Genomic DNA, 6081 nt, shown 5'->3' on the forward strand with positions numbered 1-6081 from the left:
GAGTCCTCCCAAGAACACACCTGCTACAAAGATGGGAGTCTGTATCCGCCACCGAACTGGGAGTGCTGTCTTTTTCGTCTTTTAAAAAGCAAAAAACCTAATTCAGCGAACCCGCCTTTGTGCAGCAGAGTTAAAACCACACACAAAGAAGGGGCCTCCATTGCTTCAGCTTGGTGCTGACATAATTCCATTGCTCCTTCACTGTGGTGCCCTGGGCAGTGTTCCTGGCTGTGATGCTTTGAGCTCAAATCTCGCTGTGTTTAGTGTTTTGCTTCAGGAGTCATGAGATGGCAGCAGGATCTCAGCTGCTTCCATTTGAAAAGCCCTGGCTGGGGAGAAAAGCTTGAAAAATGTGACCCAAAAGTAACTCCACAGACTCAGGAGGCAAAGAAAAATACAAACAAAAAAAGTGTTGGTTTTTTTTAACTTGTGATTTTTTAAGCCAGTTTCATGTTTTGGGGTAGGGGACAGGTGGACTCTTCCTTTTCGTAATGTTCGGGGTTGGCCACCGTGCTTTGGGTGGGGGGAGGCAGTAATGGAGGCCAACACGATGCCAGGCCAAGAGCAGCAGAATGCAAGCTCCCGCCATGCAGCTGTTTCACATGCTACTTTCTATTCCGGCTGGTTACTTTGCTGCTGCTGAATGCACAGAGCATGTGCATTGCGGGCGAGCACCTGGTGCTGTTACCTTGGGGCTTTTGCCATTGCTGGCTACGTGTAATTTTGCTGGGCAGCCTCACAGCTGACGTGACACATCTCTTTGGCTCCGCTCTGGAGAGATCAGTCCCTGCTGACCTCACCAGATGAGCAGGAGTGAGTCCTAAGATGAGTCAGGAGAGCTGTTGCAGCAATTCATTCCTGTCTGGGTTGTGTGTAAGTCCTAGGGGGATTGTGGGACATTAACACTACACCCTGCTGGGCAGCTGCAGCAGAGAGGCCAAGGACAGATCCGACCATGGAGACAGAGCTGCTATCTCAGACCACCCGGCCCTGCCCGCCTTCACATTGCTGCTGGGGCATACTGAGGTGGGGGAAGCGTGTCTGTCTTCTGACACTGTATGGGGTGTCAGCTGCAGCAGGGTCTACCATGCGCTGGGCCCCTGCCCGCCACCCTTACAGGGGATGAGGCAAACGAACAGACAAAGGAGGGGGGATTGAGATATGACACACCGCAGAGGTTCGGGGGATACCTGACACAGGTGCCTGCAACCAGGTGAATGGCAGGCAGACTAGCAGAGAGGCCCGCAGAGTGGTATGAGAAGTGACCGGCAGAGGGGTCTGGGGCCAGCTGAGACACACGAGCGGTGACCGCCCCCTGCCCCCCACCATGTTTAACTTTCCTGATATAGAGAAAACATTACAACATAATAAGTGGAGAGAGGGATGCCATCCGGACAAGGGGTCAGCATGAGGGTTCGGGGTGGGGGATGGCAAAGCCTGGGATAGAAGGGGCCTTGGGACAGACAAAGCATTCTGCCGTGGGGCTCTCATCTGTGTGTGCTTTCAACAGGGATCAGAGGCTCCCTTGGCGTTGGCAACCTGCTCCCTCATTCCCCAGGACAGAGCTGGGGAATCCTTTTTGAGTCAGAGGCCGCTGACCCACATAAAAATCAGTCGGGGGCTGCACATGAGTGAGAAGCAAAACAACAACAACAACCCCTCACTGATGTAACCCTCGAATGAGAAGGGGAAAGACCCTCCCCCTGTCCCCTCGCATCCCAGAGCCTAGGGGGCCCCAAGCTAGTAGATTTTGTGTGCTCCAGTCCCACGGGCGGGGGGAGGGGGACAGCAGTGGACTGGAGTGCCAGCAAAGTCTCCCCAATACTGCAGGGGGGAGTCTTAGGGGCTGGATCCAAGCAAGCCGTGGGCCACATCTGTCTCCCAGGCCTTGGGTTCCCCACCCCTACCCCAGCACATGTCCCCTCTCACTGCATATTTGGTGCATGAAATTCTGACTGCAGGGCTCCTTTTTCTGAAGACACAGGAAAGTGAATCCTTTGCAAGCCTATGGGTTGTAATGCTAGATCCCAAAGCGATTTCCATGCTGGATCCGTGGGGATCACTCACTTAGTTCTTCAATACAGAGACTGCCCGGGTGAAAGCAGCAGCCTCTCGGTGCCAGCAGCACTAGGCAGCAGTTGTCAGAAGGGGAAAATGCCGAATTACGTCTCTGATTCAAGTGGCCGGGAGACGTCCGCACAGCGTGTAGTTCCCCATGGCAGAACTGGGATTCACGGTTAAAGGCGTCCGGCACTCTGTAACGATCCCGAAGTCAGAGCCTTGGTTTTCTATCGGAAAGCCAGATGGGAGGGGTCACTCCCGTGTCAGCTTGGACCTGCCCCCTGGAACACTAGCAGCTCAGCTGTTATTTTGAAGGGAAACGGCCTTCTAGGCAAGCCAGCGCATTAGCACTCACAGAAGCAAGGCCTACGTACACAGATTGCTTCATTAAACCCTTTGGCTCCCCCCGGACTGAGTATCGCTGGATGCTCCAGATGTTCGCAGCTCTCGCCTGTGCCAGCTGCAAAGACAGCACGTGCTGGGTGTGGGAAAGCCCTACCTGCCACGTGGCCTGCCAGCATCCCGCCCTGAGCCAGGAGACTTGCACACAAGGTGTCACCATCGCTTTCCTTTGAAACCAGCCCTTCCCTCCCGCCCTCCTGAACTGCCCAGCCCGCTCCCTGGGCAACTCTGATGCCCTGCGGCAGGTGGAGGGTATGATGCCACTTTGTGACAGTTTTCTCTGGGGCTGTTCTCCACCAAGCCACTCCTGTCTCATCCAGCTTTGCCTGCCGTACCCACATGTCACCCCTCTGGGTTAGGATATTAAAACACCACAGCAGAGCCCCTGGGCAAAATTCTCTGCTGCCTTCAGTGGAGACAGCTCCATCCATCCCAGCTGAACTGAGCTGTTACCCCCGCAGAGAATTTGGCTCCCTCTGTTTAGGAGAGAGCTGTTGGGTCCACGCCAAACTCACACTTGCAGATGAGTTGATGTAGTTAACTATCGCCTGGATGGGCCAAGACAAATGGAAAGGAGGGGGAGGGAGGGAGAGGTGTCTGTGCTATTTGATTTTTCACATCGCTGGGTGTGGGCTGGAGTGTGGGTGGGAGGGTATTTTTAGTCTTGTGACAAAAGGGTTAATTCATTGCTGCTACCTGTACGTGTGACAGGGTACGTGAGAGGCACCATCTCTCAGAGCAGACCCTGCACTTTATGGTGCTTCACTAGCCAACGTCGGTTCAAGTCCCCATGCCTCTGAGAAGAGAGAGGGGTTGATCCAGAGTCCTGAGCTCACTCTGTCTCTCTAAGAAGGATACAAGGTCTAAGGCAGGACTTGCCTGGATCTGGCCCCTGAGGCTTGAGCCTCCATCCTAGCATTGGGAAGCCCCACGCCCATCCCCCCTGCAACTCCCCTTACAGGGCTTGAAACACCAGCACTATCTCCCCACAGTGGGGAAAGGAGTCCTAAGCCTTGTGGGCGGGAGTCAGGCAAGCTAGAGCCGCATCTAACCCACAGGCTCTGCCTGGTGGGGGGAGGAAGCGGTTCTGTGCACTGCTACTCCCACTCCCCCCAACTGGCTGGTGTAGGAAAGTGCTGCCTGGAGGCTTTTCTACTAACCTGGCCCCCTAGGTCCTGGGGCATGAGGGGGACGTGGGGGAGGGTCTTTCTGCTTCTCAGTTGGGGGCCGCGTCAGTGAGGGTTTGGGTTTTGTTTTTTGCTTCTCACTTGCGGCCCCTGACTGATCTTTCTGTGGGTCAGTGGCCTCTGACCCAAAAAGGTTCCCCACCCTGATCTAAGGCCACATGGGATCTAAGGCCATATGCCTGACCCATGATCTCAGCTCTCACTCGGCATGTAGCTCCGTTCTGTATTAGGAGATTTTGGGGAACTTGGGATTGGAAACAGGGAAGCTATTGTAAACACTGAACAAAGAACACCCCTTAAGAAGCAGAAGCAAAATGCAGGACAATTAGCACAGGCTGGGAGGCAGACTATGGAATCAGTTCTAGGTGCTCAAAGCACATCCAGCATCTCCTTGGGTCAGCTGTCTATGGACATTGCAAAGAGTGCCCAGCAAAGCCCCCTCCAGGAGGACTGTGTACACTGGGGCAGGAAGAGTCCTACACCCCTCATCCCCCCCAGGGACTTAGGGGACCACACTGATCTCCCTTCCCTGCTCCAGATCAGGACTATCCAGCCTGAGTTTTACACCAGGGCCCAAAAGGGCAAAAGCTCCCCAAATCCACCAGCACTGGATTCCTGCAATCCAGCCCGGGCAGATAAACCCACCTGCTCTCCCAGCCCCGCGGGTGCTAAGAGGGCAGCAGCGCAGAGATCTGGCTCCCCCTGCAGCTGCCTCTCACCAGCTTGCAAAGTCCCCAAGTGGGCAGTTCCTAGTCCAGCTGTTACTCACAGCTGTGCGACGCATCAGCGCCACCTAGCGGCCGCCTGCCGCCAATGTTTCCACCGGGCGCCTTGCCCATGTGGCGCAGATTTGGGGTTCGTCCTTTAAAAAGCGGGGTGTGGGTTTGGGGCGGGGCGGGTTAGTGTATCCGGTTAAAGATCGCTTTGGAACCTTTAAAGTGGAAAAATTGAAACTTCCCATACCGGGAGTCGAACCCGGGCCGCCTGGGTGAAAACCAGGAATCCTAACCGCTAGACCATATGGGAGGCGTTAGAATACGTCTTCTCTCTAGCATTCTTATAGCTGTAATTGGCAGTTTCTTTTGCTTCTCTTACTTTCCTTTTTCTTTATATTTGGCTGTAGCAAACAGGCCTAGCATTCGATTTTAGAACGCCCTTATGTACATGGAGACGATGAGCACTAGAACCAATCATATCACCCCAAGTAAAATTGTCCTCTGTGTCTACAGGGAGACAAAAAGTAATCAGATGGAGAAAAACAGATGCCTCTTAAATACTAATGTGCTACGTCTTTGGTGGTGATGCAGTGAGTTGTGACATGTGGAAAAGCATTTAAAAAACATTAACCCTAAATCCAGTGTGCAAACACAAATCAGGTCTAACCACATTGATGTGACCTAATGAACACCATCTAGACATGCCCATGTGGGATTATAACATGCATGGCTTTATAGAGATCTGCACTCACCCCAGCCAGTAGGTTACATTGTATTATCTGAGGAACTGCATGAAAGGATCAATGTGCTCCCAGGATGAGTGTGAACTAAACTTGGATCTCAATTTTGCAGTCTCAATCACCGGAGGAATCAACATCTTAAAGCCAACCACCCCCAAATGGTGCTGATGTTTGGAAATGTTTGATTAATGTGCTGATACAAATCCTTTATCCAGACAAAATCTTGGGAAATTTTAAATCTAAATTGTGCAGTTAAGGCCCATCTCTAATATGTATACTTGGGGCCTGATCCTGCAGTGCTCCCCCCTTCCCACAATGATCCCACACTTGAGGCCTGATGTCCCATGTATATGCAAATTCTACACGCTGAGCCTAATTCTGCACTTTGTCCATGCACCAGTCATACACGTGGGACCTGCTTCTATGCCCTATCTAGGTGTTAGTCCTAAACATGGAACTGGATGCTGCATCACACATGACGCCGCCATATGTGCACCAATCACACCCCTGGAAACTGATACAGTACCGTGTACATGGACCAATCACACCCACAGGGCCCAACGCTGCACTCCATGCGCTGCTCCATGCATGCTCCAATCATACCTGTGGAGCACGCACAGTCTTGTGCCCCATCAGCTGCACCCCATACATGCCAATCAGTACATGATGCACCACCCCATATATGCAACGATCATACACACAGGACACACTGTGCACGCCACACCCCTGATATGCCCCCCATTAGCCACATGGGGCCCCATAGGAAGATGGGGCTCGGTTCTGTCACCACAAGTCACCCAGTCCATGCGGACAGGACCCCAGTCTGCACCCTCCGCACCCCCACTCTCCGCTGTCGTACACGTGAGCCCCGTCCTGCAAGGCGCTGGACACGCCTGGCACCCCCCTGGCATCAGCGCGCGCGCGCTGGGCTCTGGCACGGCAACTTTGCCGCACTTACGGGCAATTTGCCCCCAC

The 6081-nt window shown here is 53.5% G+C and overlaps 1 non-coding gene across 1 annotated transcript; it reads right to left on the reverse strand.

Annotated features, from left to right (window-relative positions):
* Positions 1–4604: 4604 nt before the first annotated feature.
* On the reverse strand, positions 4605–4676 carry TRNAE-UUC (transfer RNA glutamic acid (anticodon UUC)). Its single transcript has one exon. It is a non-coding gene; the product is annotated as a tRNA-Glu (tRNA).
* Between the last annotated feature and the right edge of the window lie 1405 nt (positions 4677–6081).

This window comes from Pelodiscus sinensis, chromosome 13 (genome assembly GCF_052426305.1).
Source record: "Pelodiscus sinensis isolate ZL-2025 chromosome 13, ASM5242630v1, whole genome shotgun sequence".
NCBI lineage: Eukaryota > Metazoa > Chordata > Testudines > Trionychidae > Pelodiscus > Pelodiscus sinensis.